Below are 20,573 nucleotides of genomic sequence, written 5' to 3'. Positions count from 1 at the left end.
GGGGAGAGCTCAGAACCGGCGTTTGCGCAAGACGTAAATTGTGCACATTGCCCGAATGAAGCCCTACAACAACCTATCGCTTCTGCTCGCTCGGTGAGCTTCGTCTGGCCCGGAGGAAAATGTAACGCGGACTGAAAGAGCGAGAAAGAAGAGGTAGGACGCTCTAGAGCGATGGTGATTCGGCAGTGACGGTAGAGCGCTGACATTTTTCAGTGTAAATAAACCCATCACATCCGCAACAATATGGTTATAAGAGACGCCGTAGTAGAGGGCTCCAGAAATTTAGACCACCTGGGGTTCTTTAACCTCCACTCAAATCTGAGTACACGGGCCTACAATATTTCCGCTTCCATCGTAAATGCAGCCGCCAAAGCCGAGATTTGATCCAGTGACCTGCGGGTTAGCAGCCGAGTACCTTTGCCACTAGACAAATGTGACGGGGCGAGGAAGAAGGCACCTCTCTAGCTAGAGCTCTCTCCCATATAGACTGGCTCGCGGCTATCTTAACACATATGGCATGTAATGTGGTGCCTCACAGCATGTCGCACGCCGAGAGCAGTGTTGCAGCAAACGAATGCGCTGCCTTTCGATGCCCACAGCCACGTGGTACATGGCAAACGTGGTGTCCGTATGTGTGTTCTCGTTGGACCAGATAACACAGAACTGGGACATACTATCTATCCTATAAGCATATCATTTGTCACAAAAGGAGCCAAAGAGAAATTAACATTGATTAACTTATTTCATTCATGAAACCATTTTGAATTACACAGATGTTTGTTACAATGATGTCACACTTCTGTACTCAACTTCTCAATGTCATCGAACAGTACGGTGATAGTGCATGACAAACGCGCCATTGGCAAGCGTAGTGATGACTAAAACGCCTTTATTTTGTGCGAAAATGCACACAAGCACGAAGAGCGTGGCAAGCGCGTTCCACAAGCGACTTGGCAAAAACAGAAGCCCATGTCCGCTTGATATAAGTGAAACAAGCCACTGTGAGATACCAGCGTCCTGGTCGCAAGGTTTCGCCTTCTAGTGACATTACTCATAACCCTACATGTCAACCGAATGTCAAGCACATCTGTATAACGTCAATTTATTTCCTGGTGCAACAACGCGGCGTGTCATATAAAAAACAGGTGATATGGAAAACCGAACTGAAGATAACAGCGCAAACACTCGAAACGCCCCAAGTAGAATAGACACTTGGACTTATCATGCCCAACTTCTGTCTTTTATTAATCCGGGGCGTCTTGTGTTTTATGCACTGTGAATGTTTAGTTCAAAGCTATTGACCAATCAGGCCCAAATAAAGTTCTATTGAAGAACAAGAAGAGATCTCCCACGCCCAATAGACATCACATTTGTCCGAGGATTCTACTGTATTAACGCCTTTTGTGGTAGCGTCCTACCTCGGTAATCGTCATTCTTCAAGGCTAGCCGTTATAAGTGTAAATGATAGCGGGGGAATGGAATGTTCTTATTGTGTTTCAAGCGCCATATTTTTATACGCATGAACTTTTAAACATCATTAAAATGTGTCTGCCACCATTTTCTTTTTCTTTACCAAAAAGTAGTGAGTGGCCAGCTTCAGCATTATCGACACCGTCATGCAGTCCCGTGGTATTTTCATCCTAAAAATTTACAGAAATCTGATTGAAAACGGGATATTTGAATAAAGCATGGCCGCGCGAGAGATGAATGATACGTGCGCACGTATTTGTAATATCGCTCGCTTTTTCCTTTGTAGGGAAGGCTACGTAAATTGTCACGAATTAACGAGAAATTCACGTGAGCGTGGGTCTACGCTTCTACGTCTACGCACATCTCATTTTAAACGGCAATCTTGAAAACGCAAGTGAGGCCCAAGAAATTGCTTTGCAGTGTCACGGGGTCGTGACGTGGCCGAAGACAGGAGACTTCGTGTCGGGATTTAACTGTTTATTTGGGCGAACCTGTGCCCGGTAAAATGAAAGTCCAATTACAGCAGCAGTCTCGCACAGATAGCAGTCTCGGACTGATAGCGGCGAACGGAGCGTCGGCCTTCGATCAACAACTGACAAGCGGCGAAGCGCGTCGGCATTTATACTCTTGCCGTCGAATGTTCTAGCGTTATCGCTGGTGGTGGCGTAGCTTCCAGAACAGTCTGTATCGTTCGCACAGTGGGCGTGATCTTATCGAAATGATCTACTACAGTCCGGAACCTTCTAGAAAACTGCAGGCGCGGTTTGCGCTGAGAATCGTGCGGTGTTTTCGGACGATAACAAAAACTTGGGAAATGGAACGTGGCATTGCCCCCCTCTGAAAAAAGGCATCGTCCCGATGCTTTAACTAAAGATGAAAGTACAATAATAATGCAAGAAAGTACAATGAATAAATTACGATACAACAATAATACAAAAAAACCACTGTTTCAGTTTGTTAACGCGCATGAAACGGCTTGAGGCGCGCGACATGGACGACTTCAGGTCGCGATCGGCGTCGTTGAGAGTTCGTGATGCCGTCGGGGACAACCTCGTAATCAAGTGGGCCGAGACGTCGAACCACCCTGTACGGTCCGAAATACCGTCGCAGGAGCTTTTCACTTAGTCCACGTCGGCGTATCGGCGTCCACACCCAAACACGTTCACCGGGCTGGTATTCCACGAAGCGTCGTCGAAGGTTGTAACGGTGGCTGTCGGTCGTCTGTTGATTCTTGATACGGAGTCGCGCAAGTTGTCGGGCTTCTTCGGCGCGTTGAAGGTACTCGCTCACATCGAGGTTTTCTTCGTCGGTGACGTTGGGTAACATGGCATCGAGCGTCGTTGCCGGGCTCCTTCCGTAGACCAATTTGTATGGCGATATCTGCGTCGTCTCCTGCACCGCCGTGTTGTATGCGAAGGTCACATACGGAAGGATGGCGTCCCACGTCTTGTGTTCGACATCGACGTACATTGACAGCATGTCGGCGATCGTCTTGTTAAGCCGCTCGGTGAGGCCGTTGGTCTGTGGGTGGTACGCTGTCGTCCAGCGGTGGTTTGTTTGGCTGTATGCCAAGATTGCTTGAGTTAAGTCGGCAGTGAATGCCGTTCCTCTGTCGGTGATAAGGACCTCTGGGGCGCCATGACGTAGGACAATATTTTCGACGAAGAATTTAGCTACTTCGGATGCGCTGCCTTTTGGCAGGGCTTTTGTCTCGGCGTAGCGGGTGAGGTAGTCGGTAGCTACCACGATCCACTTGTTTCCGAAAGCCGACGTCGGGAACGGCCCCAGTAGGTCCATACCAATCTGCTGGAAAGGTCGGCAAGGTGGATCAATTGGCTGCAGAAGTCCCGCTGGCCTTGTCGGCGGTGTCTTGCGTCGCTGACAGTCCCGGCATGTTCTCACATAACGAGTGACGTCGGTGGTAAGACGTGGCCAGTAGTACCTTTCTTGTATCCTTGCGAGCGTGCGAGAAACACCGAGGTGCCCTGCCGTCGGATCGTCGTGAAGGGCCTGCAGGAGTTCTGGTCGCAGAGCTGAAGGCACCACAAGAAGGTACTTAGCTCGAAGCGGTGAAAAGTTTTTCTTTTGTAGAAGACCGTTTCGTAGAAAGAACGACGCAAGTGCGCGCTTGAATATCTTCGGGACTTCGGCGGTCCTGCCTTCGAGGTATTCTATTAGGGCCTTAAGTTCCGGGTCGGCCCTCTGTCGTTCAGCGAAGTCGTCGGTAGTTATCGTTCCTAAGAAGTAGTCGTCATCCGGGTCGTCGGGTAGCGGTTGGTCGACAGGCGCACGAGAGAGACAGTTGGCGTCGGAGTGTTTTTTTGCCGGACTTGTAAATGACAGTAATGTCATATTCTTGAAGTCTCAGGCTCCATCGTGCGAGGCGACCTGAGGGGTCCTTCAAGGTGGCTAGCCAACACAATGCGTGGTGGTCGCTCACAACTTTGAAGGGCCTGCCGTAGAGGTAGGGGCGAAATTTCGACGTAGCCCAGATGATGGCGAGGCACTCCTTTTCTGTTGTGGAATAATTTGCTTCTGCTTTGGATAGCGATCGGCTGGCGTAACTAATAACCCTTTCAAGTCCGTCAGCCCTCTGCACAAGAACGGCGCCAAGACCTACGCTGCTTGCGTCAGTATGTATTTCTGTCTCGGCGAATTCGTCAAAATGGGCAAGTAACGGAGGCGTCTGGAGGCGATGTTTAAGCTCCTGGAAAGCGTGTTCCTGCGGCGTTCCCCACTTAAACTCCACGTCGGCCTTGGTAAGGTTAGTGAGAGGATCGGCGATGCGGGCGAAGTTTTTCACGAACCGCCTATAATAGGCACACAGGCCCAGAAATCGGCGCACGGCTTTCTTGTCAGTGGGCGGCGGGAAGTCGGCGATGGCGGCTGTTTTCCGTGGATCGGGACGAACTCCAGACTTGCTGATAACGTGCCCCAGAAACAAGAGTTCCTCATACGCAAATCTGCACTTTTCTGGCTTCAGTGTGAGTCCGGAAGTCTTGATGGCTTGAAGTACAGCTTCAAGGCGCCGAAGATGCTCGTCGAAACTCGAGGAAAACACGACGACGTCGTCCAAGTACACAAGGCAAGTCTGCCACTTCAATCCTGCCAGTACTGTATCCATAACGCGTTGAAACGTTGCAGGCGCTGAGCAAAGGCCGAAGGGCATCACCTTAAACTCGAAGAGGCCGTCCGGTGTTATAAACGCCGTCTTCTCTCGGTCTCTTTCGTCGACTTCGATTTGCCAATAGCCAGTCTTGAGGTCCATTGACGAAAAGTACTTGGCGTTATGGAGCCGATCAAGTGCGTCGTCTATTCGTGGGAGGGGATACACGTCCTTTCTTGTGATTTTGTTCAGGCGGCGATAATCGACGCAGAAACGTAGGGTCCCATCCTTTTTCTTCACTAACACCACGGGGGATGCCCATGGACTTTTGGACGGCTGGATAATGTCATCCCGCAGCATTTCATCAACTTGTCTCTTCATGGCCTCACGTTCTCGCGTCGAAACCCTGTACGGACTCTGACGGAGTGGTCTGGCATTTTCTTCGGTTATGATGCGATGTTTCGTGATTGGGGTCTGCCGAATTTTCGATGACGACGAAAAGCAATCTTCGTATTGCAGGAGCAGGGCCTTGAGCTGTTCTTGCTTATCGTTCGGAAGTCTGGGATTGACGTCGAAAGCTATGGGAGGGGCTTGGTTCCTCTGAGCAGGTTCCGCAAAATCGGCGAGGGCGAAAGCACTGGTGGCTTCGACAATTTCTTCGATGTATGCGACCGTTGTTCCTTTGTTCACATGTTTGTACTCATTGCTGAAATTCGTGAGCATAACCGTTGCTTTGCCTCCCCGCAGCTCTGCGATTCCTCTTGCGACGCAAATATTTCGGGTGACCAACAGATGCTGACTGCCTTCAACGACGCCTTCCAAGTCAGGTGATTTAGGAGCGCCGACTGAAATAATGACGCTTGAGCGAGGCGGAATAGTGACTTGTTCTTCCAGCACATTCAAGGCATGGTGTCCTGACGGCGTGCGCGGCGGTAGTGCTTCTTCTGTGGATAACGTTATCGACCTTGTTTTTAGGTTGATGACAGCACCATGGAGGCATAAAAAGTCCATGCCAAGGATGACATCTCTCGAGCAACGCTGTAGGACTACGAAGTCTGTAGGATAAATACGGCCGTTAATGGTGACTCTCGCTGTGCAGATTCCTGCAGGCGTTACGAGATGACCTCCGGCTGTGCGGATTTCAGGGCCTTTCCAAGCTGTCCTAACTTTCTTTAACTTCGCGGCGAACGACCCACTGATGACAGAATAGTCGGCTCCAGTATCGACGAGAGCAGTCACACTGTGGCCGTCGATAAGAACGTCGAGGTCGCTAGTTCGCCGTCTCGCATTACAGTTAGGGCGTGGCGTCGGGTCACGGCTGCGTCGGCTTGTTCCGCTGCTTCCATGCTGCGTCGTCAGGCCACCTTTGGTGAATGAGCTTTCGCCGTCAGGGCTTTGCCTGGCTGGCGTTGTGTTCGGAAAGCTCCGTCGCGGCGTCGTCGTCGTCGGAGGATCTTCGGTAGTTCGTCGCACAGCAACCGCACCTCCACCGGTTGCTGCCCTTAGTTTCCCGGATACGGGCTAGGAGACCGGCCCCGCGTTGGGCCAGAGTACTGTCGGTGGTGCGGTGACGTGCGGCGGCTGGGCGACGGCGAACGCGAAGGGCTTCGTGGTGTCCACCGAGTTCCTGTCAGGTAGTCGGCGATGTCACGTGGTCGTTCTCCTGGCTGCGGACGTGGTGCATCGACGGCGAAGCCACGCAGTCCCATCTGTCGGTACTGGCAACGGCGGTAAGTGTGCCCGGCCTCGCCGCAGTGGTAGCACAGTGGGCGGTGGTCAGGGGTGCGCCAAACGTCGGTTTTCCTCGGCGCACTGCGCTGGCCCGCTGGTGAACGGTAGGTCGTCGGTGGGGGTGGTGGCGGCGGTGGTGTCTGGCGACGGAAGTGCGACAGGGCGGCGTTTTGGCGTGGATGGGGAGGAGCGTTGTGGCGCACTGCAGCGGCGTAGCTCATAGTTTCTGGCTCGGGCAGCGGTGTATGGGGAATTCGAAGTGATTGCCGAACTTCTTCTCGCACAATGTCGGCGATCGAATCCACTTGAGGTTGCGCCGAAGGCAACAGTTTGCGCAGCTCTTCCCGCACGATCGTTCGGATCGTTTCACGCAGGTTGTCGGAGTCACTGGTTTGAGCAGCAGCGCATTCTGGAGTCAGGCGACGATTATACTGTCTGGTGCGCATGTCCAGGGTCTTTTCGATAGTGGTCGCTTCTGCTACAAATTCTTGGACGGTTATCGGTGGGTTTCTCATCAGTCCCGCGAAGAGCTCCTGTTTGACCCCTCGCATGAGGAAACGAACTTTTTTCTCTTCAGGCATGTCTGGATCAGCGTGACGGAATAGTCGGGTCATTTCTTCTGTGAAAATGGCGACATTTTCATTTGGTAGCTGAACCCGAGTCTCTAATAAAGCAGCGGCCCTCTCTTTGCGAGCGACGCTCGTGAACGTTTGAAGGAATGCGCCGCAGAAAACATCCCACGTTCGGAGCGTGGACTCCCTATTTTCAAGCCAAGTCCTTGCGGTGTCTTCCAAATAGAAGAACACACGACGCAGCTTTTCGTCATGGTCCCAGTGGTTGAGGGCGGCCACACGGTCGTATGTCTCCAGCCAGGACTCCGGGTCTTCGAACGATGACCCATGGAAAATCGGTGGTTCCATGGGTTGATGCATGACCATCGTGGGCTGGGACGCTGCGGTTGTCATTGTCGCTGCAGTCACGGTCATGGCCTTCGTCTTCCGCGCCTTGTCTGGTAGAATCCCGTACTCCGGTGGTAGCCCTTGCTGTCGGCGGCTTGTTCGCTGCTCCTGGTTGGTGTCGGTGTCTTCTCCGCGACGTGGGCTGGGTTCACGGCTTGACGGGGGCGTCCGGTACATGAACAAAGCAGCACCTCCACCAGATGTCACGGGGTCGTGACGTGGCCGAAGACAGGAGACTTCGTGTCGGGATTTAACTGTTTATTTGGGCGAACCTGTGCCCGGTAAACTGAAAGTCCAATTACAGCAGCAGTCTCGCACAGATAGCAGTCTCGGACTGATAGCGGCGAACGGAGCGTCGGCCTTCGATCAACAACTGACAAGCGGCGAAGCGCGTCGGCATTTATACTCTTGCCGTCGAATGTTCTAGCGTTATCGCTGGTGGTGGCGTAGCTTCCAGAACAGTCTGTATCGTTCGCACAGTGGGCGTGATCTTATCGAAATGATCTACTACAGTCCGGAACCTTCTAGAAAACTGCAGGCGCGGTTTGCGCTGAGAATCGTGCGGTGTTTTCGGACGATAACAAAAACTTGGGAAATGGAACGTGGCAGCAGATAACGAGGCAACCATGTCTGCTCTCGCGGAGCATGAAATGCCACATGCAAGTGATTCTTTTCTCCTGGTTGTTGAGTGGCCCCAACCATTGTCACTGGTATGAACTCTTCACATACGTCTCTCAGCGAAGGAGGGGGGTAAACGTTGAAAGCAAAACTTCTTCCTTGCAGCTGCCAAGATTGTGTCACATGACCATGCGGCACGTGGTTACAATGCTCTACAAGGTTCACTATGGCGTGAATGAGCGCTTTATCACGGCGCTGTTTTCAACACGCAGCTGGAAGCATGGCTTTCGAGACGGCGCCCTGGCAGGAGGCTCTCTATGGGAAGACGAGGTGTCATTGTAGGAGGCATTGGAAGGGCCGAGCGGTGTCTGAAATAGTAGTGTATCATCTAATGCAATGCCAGGTGCGTTTTTCCAAGTGGCCTGCCCTCTATACACAAGTCTCATTTTGTTGGGACTACGAGTCAGAGGAGCTTGGCCGGGCGTGTACTTAGGTTTTCCGTCTTTTTTAAGCCGATTTAAAATAGGTTTTACATGTAGTGCTCATCAAAAAAATGGACCTCTATGCTCTTTTCTATGCTGCTACGGGAAAATCTGCAACGTCATGGCAAACAAAATACTTAGTGGTGTTCAGCTTTTTTAAACAACGAAGCCACTTCTCGGGTTCTTTGCAACCCACCCTTCTGTCCATGCTGGATAAAGAGCGAAACTGCAAAAAAAGATGGTACGCAAGACAGTTCTATAGATAACGCTATCCAATCCGAAGCCTGTGCTTCCCATCAATTTCATGATGGCTCAAGGGTTGCAGCGCCATTTTCGTCTCTGTGTTGTTGTATGAAACTCTATGTGTGCGACATACCTATTCTCATGGAGGCCACGTCATGTCATGGAGTTCTCTCTTCAAGACAAGAGAGGCGTTTCTAACATTGTTCACTATAAACAGCTAGAAACCCCAGACACACAGCAGACTTATTCCCAACGGCAAGTGATCTCTTTTTCGGTGGAAGTTGGAAGTCCGTGCAGCAGAGGCAGGGAGCCATGGGGACCATGGGGTGTATCCATACAACATATAGAACCTACAGCAACTCTGTGGTAGCCCTGCCACTGAATAAATAGGAAACTTCTTCATCTTTACCTATCGATCGTGGTAGTATCACCACATTTAGCCCCGAATTATTGATGGAAGATTTCTATGGCCTGATTTACTTTTACAACGAAAGCTGTTTTGAGAACAGAACACATGTCACATGCGGCACCGTTGTAGTCCGCCGCCAGTATGACAAGAAATAAAAACAACTCAATAAATAAATAAAACTCCTCGTACACGATGAAATTTGAACCTGGTTCCACTACGTACCTGCCCGGAATTCTACCACTGAGCCACATTGGTACTTGGGAATTGTTTCTAAACTGTCCTAAGGCAGGCCTGATTTCGGGGAAGAGATTGCGTCAATATGAGTAATAGAGCATTTTAGGTTATCAAAGGAACAACCAGATGTCACGCAATGCAAATTGTGCAACGAGTGGGTCGTACAATGCTTCAACCTAATGGAAAACTTTGTTCTTGATCACCTATTAACTGCGGCGCATAGTCACCACAGCTTGTACGTGGACGATAGGCAGTGTTGGAGGGAGACGAAGAGCAAGAAGGTGTTAGAAATAAAGAAGATGGCTGACACCCTAGCCTAGTGCAACTGTGTGTCATTACAAATTGGCGCAGCCACGTATATTTTTTGGGCGGACATTCAACATGTGAGTGGACTTCATCATTGGAGCAAATAAACGCGGTGGCATCCGGATCTTTACTGCAACGACTCAAGATGAAGAGGAACTAGCTCTTCCGGGAGCAGTGAGCACTGAGCCCTTACGCATTTGTTTCCTATATAAGCACTAAAAGGAAGCTCACTCCAGACCATTTACTAGCTAAAAGAACGGAGAGGATCAACAGGAAACTTCAGGACTGTGAGAATTTCGTGCTGACTCCAATAAGAAACGGCGCGAAGCCTGCCACCGCTGCTTCACCTGAGAGTTCCGTCGAGCTGATCAACATGTTTCTTAAACTGCACCAAGAACAAAATGGCAGCAAAATGATTTACTGCGCTTCCTTGTAAACGCGACAAAAAGAATAGGCATACCTAGTCGCGAACACGTGAGGCTAGACATGTTTGACGGAGAGTCTAGTACTCCCGAGCCTTGGCTCACGTTTCACAAGTATGCATTCAATGAAAACTACTGTCACAGCGACGAAGATAAAGTGAAAAACATGCGACTATTCTTATTGGGCATAGCCAAGAATCGGTACGATGGCGTGTCAACGCTAACAGCAAAAATCCATGAATAGAGTGGGAAGCAAGCTTTCTGAGCTCCTTCGGCGAGAACAAGGTGTTGCTATGGGACGAAGCAATCACGTTCAAATACAGGTCTGGATCAGCAATCAGCTATTTGCATGAGAAAAGGCGCTTGCTACAGCTGGTGGACTTATCTTGGCCTGAGATGTCTGTGGTTCCACGTATGATCCTTGGTTTTAGTCTGCACCTCCAGAAGTAAATACAAATGCGAGGACCCAAGAAGGTCGAAGAACTTCTGCAGGGATTGCGAAACCTATACCTCCAGGACCTAGGAACCCAGTGCCAACCCCTGACACCTGCTGCAAAGAATACAGGGGCCACACGAGCTGAGGAATGACGCCCACTTGCAAACTGGAAACATACTGCCACACCCGTGTCCTTTTTGACCAACCAGGGAGGCTAAGACTATGGCGAAGAGCTAGATGACGTAACAAAGCTAAATGAAGAGGGTCTCGGCTTCCACTCAACGACATCAAGAGAAGCTGTTTTTTTTTGTCTCACGCAAGTCTATTATACATATCTGTTTTTGTTGATGGAAAGGAACGGAGTGCATCAGTTGACAGCAGAGCAAGCGTCTTTGTTATAAACGCAAATATTGTTGAGAGGGTGAAAGTAAAGCAGGGAAGGCCAGTACAAGTACACGGATACGATAGAAGGCGAGATGTTCACGATAAATGGACTTGTGTAACCATGTCGTGTCTCGGCAACACTGTCACTGCGCAAGCATTGGTACTCGACGGAGTGCCGTTTAAATTACTGCTCTCACGACCAGTCATCAGTACACTTCGCCTTGATATCTGCTGGACATGAAAAATTACCACAGAAGAAAAGCGCCACACTAGCAACGCTGCAGTTTTACCTTGAATGACTCCGTGGAAGCCATCGTCAGGAAACGATGTTGGGACACTTTACCCGAAATCACTGTGCTTGAAAAGAAAACCTACGGCAACTACAAAGTTTGAGGTAGCATTCCAGCTAAGTGATACGACGGTGGTGAGAAAAAGTCCTATAATATGTCACGAGAGAAGAGAGTGCGGCTTCCGAACGAGATTCAAAAGATGTTGATCCGCAGATCATCCGTCCATCCACATCAATGATGATGGGTTCACTTCGACCATCACCATTGCACCAAAGGAATATGGAAGTTTTGATTGATTGATTGATTGATTGATTGATACGTGAGATTTAACGTCACAAAACCACCATATGATTATGAGAGACGCCGTAGTAGAGGGCTCCGGAAATTTCTACCACCCGGAGTTCTTTAACGTTCACCCATATCTGAGCAAATAGGCCTACAACATTTCCGCCCCCCTCCTAAAGCAGCCGCTGCAGTCAGAATATGGAAGTCTTCGACTCTGCACGGCCTACAGACAAATTAATAAGCAGACTGAGTTTTTTCTGTTTATTATGCCACGTATAGACTCTATCATAGCTTACACGGGTGGTTTCAGAGTTATTTTGCGCATTGAGCTATGTAAAGGATTTTGGCAAGTTCTGATTTCTCAAAATTGCAAAAAATATTCTGCATTCATCACGCCCTTTGATATCTATGAACATAACCGAATCCCATTTGTATAGAAGAACTCACCCGCCTGGTTTTAGAAAATGATGAATGACGTCTTGTGACCGTTTGTCGGGAAGTTTTGTAACGTCTACAAAGACAAAATATTATTATACTCCCGCAACAGGAAAGAGCACTCAAACCATCTGGCTAGTGTACTTCAAGCACTTTGTGACACCGAGCTCAAAATTAATGTCAAGATAAGTGAGCTTTCCAAAGTAAAGTGTAAGAGTATTTGACGGTCAAACCAAGACAACAAAGTGAGAATCAGTCGAACGACTTGCACTGTTAGCGGGTCTTGCAGGGCATTTCCGGCCCTTCATTAGAGATTATGCCACGAAAACCAAATGTCTCACAGAAATGACTAAGAATGTGCTATTTCAGTGGACAGCATAGTCTGAATCTGTTTATCACTGCCTTGTGATCATTATTTCGTCGGATGCGGTCCTGACTCTTCAAGACTTCAAGTTGCCCTTTGAACTGAACACCGTTGCTCCTTATTATGGCCCAGGCGCAGTGCTTTACCGGAGAGATACCGACTCACCACGGAGCCGCCAACAGAGGGCCGTCGGTACAATTCGTACACCTTTTTGAAAACGCAACTTAACTACACGACTACAGAGAAGGAAGCCTTGGCAGTCCTAATGGTCATACGCTACTTCAGATCTTACCTGGATGACAGGAGCTTCACGCTCTTTACTGGTCACAAAGCCTTAACGTATATCCTTTACCTCGCCGAACCTCGAGGGAAAAGTGCCAGGTGGGTGAGTGAACTCCAGCAGTTTGCTTTCGTGATCTACCGCAGGCCTGGAGAACAGCTCAAGGACGCAGATGCGCGTTTGAGGCTTGCGGTAATTCCTGATCAGGAAAATGTCACCGCAACGTTATTGTGAGAGGGAACTGAAGCACTTAAGTTCCACAACAGAAAGTTTACAGTCCCACAAACAATGGTGCCTCGAATTTCGGAACTTTATCACGACTAGCCGCACTCAGAAGGACATGCCGGCTTTTGAAGGACATATCACAAGATTCGTCAGGGTTTCCTGTGGAAATACATGAAAGAGGATGTTCAACGGTATGCTCAGTCTTGTCATCAATATCAAGTTCACAAAGCCAAGTACCTTCAAAGAACGAAAGAGATGATTTTGACTCAACATTTTGACGTACCACTTTAAGTCATTCATTTGGATTTCGCAGAGCTCAAGAAGAAGGCTGCACGAGTAAAAAAAACGCAGTCTTTCCTAGTGTCAATACACCAGTGCACAAGAATAGTGGCTGCACAGCCGGGAAGGGCAGACGCAAATAGTGTGATCGCTCTCTTTTGGTCGAGAGATGTTTAAGAGTACGAAATTAGTAATATCAGATAATTTACCAGTGTTTCTCAGTCAGCGTTTGCAAGATTGGACCAAGGAACGAGGATTTGTGTTGCGACGCTGCGCTCCGTACCACCCCGCAGAAAATGGCATGACTGCAAGAATCATTCGGGATTTGATGCAGTTCATTTCAATGTATCCAGGTTTTCAGGGTGGATGGAAGTGCTGTTTCGAGGCAGCTGCTGCTCATCACAATCGGTAGCACACTGCGAGCACCGGCTGTAGCCCATATTTTGAAGCTTTTGGAAAGGTACCCGTGCCTCCTGCTGATCAAGAATTTCGCATTGCAGAGCACCTGCAATAGTGCGAAAAACTAAAAACATTGGAAGCCTACCAGCGATACCGGGCAAATATCAAGAGAAACTTTGACCACCGCCACAACACGTGGACACCTCAGATACAACTGAACAATCTGGCGCTCGTCAGAAATGGCCTTCCCGGCACAAAGCAGGTGCACATAGGACCTTATTTCGTAGTGCAAATCGCAGTGGAGCATGGCGTTCTCAAAAAGAAAGGTTACGCCAACGATGACGGTGTGTTGGAGTTTGCGATTATTAGAAACGTGTCCATGTATCACCCCCGAAGGCATTAGCCTTCAAAGAGGGGGAGTGTACATGGACGTTAGGCAGGGTTGGAGGGAGACGAAGAGGAAGAAGGTGTTAAAAATAAAGGAGATGGCTGACACCCCAGCCTAGTGCAACTGCGTATCATTACACAGCTATAATTCTTCATCGTCGTCAGCCACTGTACGAAGAGAAATTGTACAAAACTTCTATCAAGTGTGTGCGGATACAACGCTTTTCCTGAGATTGGCGAAGGATAGCTTATTGAATGCTAGCCTGCTACACAAAAATTAAGAATAGTTTTGGGATAGTGGGTACCCAGCAAGTGTGATTGTAGCAGTTACCCGAAGAGTGTTTAGAAAAGGCTCCGAAAGATCGCTCTTCCAGCTCTAGTTGTCACTGTGCTGCGCGTTCCACGCAAGTCTTACGGTTTTTTTTTGTTTAAAAGACTTAACGTGACACGAACATGTTAGTCTAGAGCATGAACTCACACCCGAGAATGAAGAAGTTGTTATCATGTCAGTCGGATGTCTTTGCAAAATAATCTCGAAATGTTCGCGCCTGTTTAGCGTGAATTGTATTATGGCTATTTTTGCCAGATTGAAAACCATACCGCTTCTTCGCAAAGCTTTAATAAATAAAATCAGTTCAAATTTGCCCCTCAACGGACCCGCGCCACGTATATCTGATACAAGCCCGGGTATGGGGGACAAAGAGAGTGTGGCAGCTTGGGCTAGTTGGTATGGCATGACGATAGTTATAGCGCGAGAACAAAACGACGACACAGAGACAAGAAGGACACGAAAGACATACGGGTGTGCAAAATTCTTCGGTCTGAATGGCACCGACAAGAGCGCATGTACCGGGATGCCCTGCATGTCCAGCTTCAACTGACAGATCTAACACCGGGAGTGAAGAAAAGAAGATGGCGAGAGTACTGCGACCGAATTGAGTACACTGCAAACCGCCTGTGGTCACGTGAGCTCGCCAGCCTTCGTGCGCTGCGCCCAACTAAGCCTCGGCAATCAGGTGTCGTCCACTCATGCAGTGATGTCGTCCTCCCAGACTACGTCCACAACACCCTCGCTCTAGGTCCGAAGTTCGCCGTCGACCAAAGGAGGTCCGCACCCGAGCTTCTTTCAATGGGGCGCTCTGTGGCTGGCCGTGCTTCACCTGAGGATTCAGACAGGTGCATCTCAGAAGGCGTCGACGTGCTCCTACGGGGTAAGCCTACCAGCAACAGCCTTCCGGTGCGGAAGACGACCAAGTTTCTTAGAGACAATGAACTTTGTGTCGTGCCGTCAGATAAGGAGGGTGGTTTCGCCGTTCTTCCTAATTGCTTGTACCTGGAAAAGGCGGTCACAGCTATCGAATCTGTTTTCAAATGGTGTACCGACATTCGTCTAGATAGGGTAAAAACGCAGGCCAGGGAAATGTGTCGTAAACTAGAGTTAAAACAGTTAGCACATCACATTAGCAAAAGTGACAAAAATGAGCTCAGCATGTTTTTTTCTGCCAAAACACATAAGGTTGACATGCCTTTCCGTGTCATTGTGACAGAAAGTGGTACGTGGAAAAAGCAACTCGGCTTGTTTATTCAGAACCATCTAAAGTGTCTAAAGATTGACGACCCATTTGGGATCAAAAACTCGCAGGCTCTGATAGAACTTTTCAAACAGTCAAATCAATCTAATCTTTTCGGTTTTTCAATTGACATAAAGGACCTATACTACTCGCTGCCTCACGATGAGGTACTAGAATGTATAAAGGATAACATAGAAATTTTCGGGGAATTGAACTTCCAAGTAAAAACTGGCGTTAGTTCGCGGGATTTTCTTGACCTGGTTTTGCTGTATCTTACGCCTACTTTCGCTCAATGGAATTACTGCATTTATCTGCAGAAAAAGGGTGTTTCAATTCGTTCATGCATAGCACCTCTACTCAGTGATCTTCTATTGGCGAAAATGGGCAAAAAACTGCAGGAAAAGTTAGAAGGCTCGCATGTCGTCAAAAGTTTTAGATACGTGGATGATTTCTTGGTTATTTAAATTGTAAGTCTTCTATGTTTCACTCGTTGGCCACTCAAATTATAGGCGTGTTCGAAAATTGTTTGCAGCCTCTTGTGGTGACCCATGAAATGCCCGATAATGACAAATTAGGCTTTTTGGATTTAAATCTGGTTTTTAGCCCACAGCACATCTGTTGGTGTTATGAACCACGTGCGCAGAAACCTCTACTCCCCTTTTCTTCTGCTCACAGTAAGATAGTTAAGCGAGGCATAGCACGAACCTGCCTTGAGAATGCTTTAAATAGGTCTTGCGCCCACAATATCTCTGCGAGCTTCAAAGCTCAAGTTTCCCGCCTTAAGGCTTCAGGTTTCCCCGAGGCGTTTATCGCGTCTGTTGCGGAGACGATCCTGCGGACTGTTAAGGCGGAGCAGAGGACGCGACATAATCTGATCAACACGGTTACAGAACGTGAAAGGATAGCCGTGATTCCATACATACCAGATATCACATAGGCTCAAAAAAATCGGAAAACGTGTTGGAGTTCGTGTCCTGTTCTCAGCACCGTTCAAATTAATCAGCCTCACCAAATCTACCAACCCCCTGAAAACGAAATCATCAACAGATTGCAGAGTTCAACATCGAAACAGGTATGCGGCCTGCTCCCGGGAAGTCGTCTATAGGACCCCCCTTTCATGTGGTGCTTGTTATGTCGGAACGACCGGAAGGTGTCTGAACGATCGGCTGAGAGAGCACGCGAACAATGTTAAAAACGGGAAAGATGGTTTTCTTGCCCAGCACTGCACCGAGTGCAAGTGTGTTCCCCTCTTCGAGGAAACAGCGACGTTGTACAAACACAGAGATGTAAGCACCCGGGTCATTGTCGAGGCTGCGCAGATGGCACGCGAACAGGTGCCTTGTTTTAGCAAGCCCTCCGTGGCTTTGTCCGAGAAGGAGCGCAGGTTCCTCGAAGGATTCGGTGCGGGCAGGTAACGCGAACAGGTGCCTTGGATTAGCAAGCCCTCCGTGGCTTAGTCCGAGAAGGAACGCAGGTTCCTCGAAGGATTCGGTGCGGGCAGGTAGCTTTACCTTTCTGGTTCGGTTTCTTCTAGGTTTTTCTTTGCTGTTTTTCAGTGCCTTTGTATTTGTGTTGTTTGTTTTTGGTTTTCTTACTCATGTTCTGCTCTTGTGCCATAGTCACTGTCTGCTCTATATATTTTCGTGCTATGCGCAATAAACTCAGTTGGAAGTTAGCGCTCCTGTCTTTCGTGTCCTTCTTGTCTCTGTGTCGTCGTTTTGTTCTCGCGCTATAACTATCGTCATGACAAAGAGAGGCCGCTAGCGTCATCCAGAGTGCGGCTTATCAATACCACTCGACTTCGAGTTGCTGTGGCCCCACAAACGACGGCGACGTCCTAAGTAAAGAACAGCGCGGTCAGAAGAAGTGCATAGTGGATAACGAAGAGGTTGACAACAATGACGCCAAAGTGGCATTCTCTCTCGTGGCTGGGTGCAGATAATTAGAGGACATCGTAAGAAAGACTAGTGCCACTACAGGGCGGTGATGCATCATATCAACCTAGTTTTGGGAATGCCTGGGGTGTTCAGAGGACGACTCCTTCTGCAAGGTTAATCAAAATCGAGTCGCATCGCATATAGCTAAAGAACTGAACAGGGGAATTTCAATGTGAATGCCATTTTGCGCAAACCAACACGAACAAGGACATAAGAAAGCAGTCGGGCATAGACTATCAACTGGAAGCTTATTCAGTAAACTTACCACTGGGCGAGCTGGTTGATATTTCAAGGTTGAACTGGTGTGCGCAAATCAAAGATACAGGAGAGACCGGACAGAAACAAGAGCAACTTGCTTGTCTCTGTGTGGCGTGTCCAGTGTTTATTTTATTTATTTATTGGTACTCCCATCTCCTGGAGGGACTTTAACAGGTGGGTACAAAAGACATAAACATCAGCACATAACACCAGGCAAACAGATGGAACAGCCTATCACATTTCACATAGTAGGCCGCCATATAACACAAAGCAAACAAATAACTATGAATTGCGTTTCGCAACGTAAACAAACGTAACAAAATTTTACCGATGACACATCACTCTCATTTTAAGAAAAAAACAAACCTAGCACTCAAGCAAAATTATTTTCTATGTTTTTCCAGAGTAGCCGCAAAGGATGGTAATGACTGTGTTCATGATAATTTAAACTATTCTAATCGTGCACAGTTCTGGGGAAAAAGAATAATTGAAACAGTTATTGCGAGTACGGAAGGCAGTTATTGTATGATCATGGCGTTGTCTAGTGGCGTAACCTGAAGAAAAAGAAATAATTTTTCCAATATCTATCTTGTATTGGCCAATAATTATTTGGTATAAATATTTTATATGGAATATGCGGTCTCTTTCTGAAAGTGAAGATAAGCTAGCTCTTACTAACAGTTCATTTACAGACGTTCGTTCATAACTGTTATATATGAAGCGAACGAGGTGGACGATTGGGCGAGTTGGTGATTCATGATCGACGTATGTAACTGCGCGGTAGTAAACACGGACGACAAGAAGATACAAGGACAAGCGCAGTCCTTGTATCTTCTTGTCGTCCGTGTTTACTACCGCGCAGTTACATACGTCGATCATGAAGCGAACGGCTCTTTTTTGTACTTTTTCAACTTTATGAATGCTAATTTGAGTACATGGATCCCAGATCACCGCAGCATAATCAAGTATGGAGACGACTATCGGTTTGTAAGCAAGAACATGGACAGATGAAGGGGAGAGTTTCAAAGTCCTTCGTAAAAAGAACAGTTTCTTATGAGCCTCGGAAGTTACTATGTCAATGTGTTTCGTCGAGTTAAGATAATTTGTTCTCCATAACCCAAGATACTTGTAGCATTGAACCTTGAAAAAAATGACATTGTTTGTAAAATATTAAAAATTTAGTTTGTTTTTCTCATGTCTAATAAACCTGTTCACAGTTTTTTTTTCAAAGTTTATTGACATTTGTCAAGCCTCGCACCAGCAAACAACCCTGTTAAACGAGTCGTTCAACAAAAACTTGATCCTTTGAGGATTTTTATTCAGAATAAATACTAAATCGTCCGCATAGAGCCTAATATATACAGGTATACCATTTACTATGTCATCAATATATAAATTGAATAGAAGGGGACCCAGAACCGACCCTTGTCTTTATTTGCGCCCACCTGTTCACCATTGGAAATTTATTGTCAGAAAAACACAGATATTAGGCAAAAAGGTCACAGCTTCGCTGTACAGAAGAAACAATGAATGTGATAGCGAGTAACCCAACCATTCCACGAACGAAAAGCGACTCGATACTTTCAGCACTCCGCTACAGCAAAAAGAAGAAACGACGGCACAGAGACAAGCTAGTTGGTATGACACGACGATAGTTATAGCGCGAGAACAAAACGACAACACAGAGACAAGAAGGACACGAAAGACACGTGTCCTTCTTGTCTCTGTGTTGTCGTTTTGTTCTCGCGCTATAACTATCGTCGTGCCATACCAACTAGCCCAAGCTCCCACACTTCTGCGTTGACAATTTTCGCAATGCATAGTCCGACATCATTGGATTTTCGTTTTTGTCTAAATGTTCAACGTGAAATCACCCCTGTGCGTCTCCTGCCAAGCGGTAGCATCTAACGCCTAAACCACATCTCACAAGCTGGTTGCAGCCACGACCACCTCTGTAAACTTACGACCTGCTTATCGGCACTACTTCTATGAAGGCGTGTGGGCCCAAAAATTGGCGCGTAGGAACCAGAGATACCGCCAGGTGCCGCGACGACTAACCCTCATAGCAGAAGACGCGCTGCCGTCGGGGTGCACTCGTATGTACGCGTTTCATAAGACGCATACGGTACTAACAACGCATACGATAGCTTGTGTTTTCATTCATGCCCTGCATATCACCCTTCAGTAATACTGCTCACGGATAGCAATAGAGGAGAGTAGTTGCGCTATCGTCTGGCGGACGTCTAACAATTGATTGAAGCGCGTGAAAAACAGGCGGATTACCGCAGTGTTGTTACAGCGATTTCTCAAACCTCCCCCAGTTCGTTGCAATTATTGCTGCTGCTTTTGCGCTGCTGGTATTTCCTTGTGTGTTTCACCGACAATGTCGCCAAGGCTTTATTGATGCAGCAGCAAACTATAGCACATTAAGAGACAACAGCTTTTTTCGCGCTCCATTTCTGTGAAGAGGATAATGTTTTTTAGAAACGCGGGTATCAGCCTAAACCATTCGTTCTAACTGCACAAATGACTTTGAACTGTGCCTGTTTTTTGAACTTGTCCTTTTAGCTGGTCGAGAGATCTTCTCAACCATTCCTTGCGAATCTGAGTGACGACAAACTCGTGAAACGATATCAACGTTGACCGGCAGCCACTCGACTTGCAGAAGAGAACGCAGCAGTACGCCATTGTGTGAATGGTGCTGTACCTGTATTACCCTGACGCTCCCGAGTCCCGAAGAAATATTCCTACAAACGCTACTGCAAATAACACAAGAATAAGTCAACGCACGTACGAATTACGCAGAAAAACGCTTTGGTGGCTGCCGCGATGAGGGTTAGTTATTGCGCCATAGCGTGTAGCGGTACTTTTGAGAACTAAAAAATACTACACCAGCAAAACAGAACCTAGCAACATGGGGAGCGTGGCATGAGCAGGTCATACGTTTATAAGAGGAGGTCGAGGTTGCAGCACTGTGGAAGGTATGGGGCGCTCAGTGGCGGTATCTCGGCACACCGCGAAATAGTGCGCTCAGTAGACGTCTATTTTTGATGGTGAAATAAC

The 20,573-nt window shown here is 48.0% G+C and overlaps 1 protein-coding gene across 6 annotated transcripts in view; it reads right to left on the bottom strand.

Moving 5' to 3' along the window:
* The window catches only part of LOC119166763 (insulin), a 96,040-nt gene that overhangs the window by 9,472 nt on the left and 65,995 nt on the right, over positions 1–20,573 (bottom strand). For 2 of the 6 annotated variants that reach the window (XM_075882477.1, XM_075882478.1), the window contains exon 3: positions 17,518–17,675. The exons of the other annotated variants lie outside the window; for them this stretch is intronic. The gene's annotated coding sequence lies outside the window, so the exon portion shown is untranslated. The remainder of the gene's footprint in view (positions 1–17,517; positions 17,676–20,573) is intronic. 6 annotated transcript variants of the gene reach the window in all.

This window comes from Rhipicephalus microplus, unplaced genomic scaffold (assembly GCF_043290135.1).
Source record: "Rhipicephalus microplus isolate Deutch F79 unplaced genomic scaffold, USDA_Rmic scaffold_12, whole genome shotgun sequence".
Taxonomy (NCBI): Eukaryota; Metazoa; Arthropoda; class Arachnida; order Ixodida; family Ixodidae; genus Rhipicephalus; species Rhipicephalus microplus.
The sequence above is the reverse complement of the archived record's forward strand: the minus strand, read 5'-3'. Positions and strand labels throughout refer to the sequence as shown.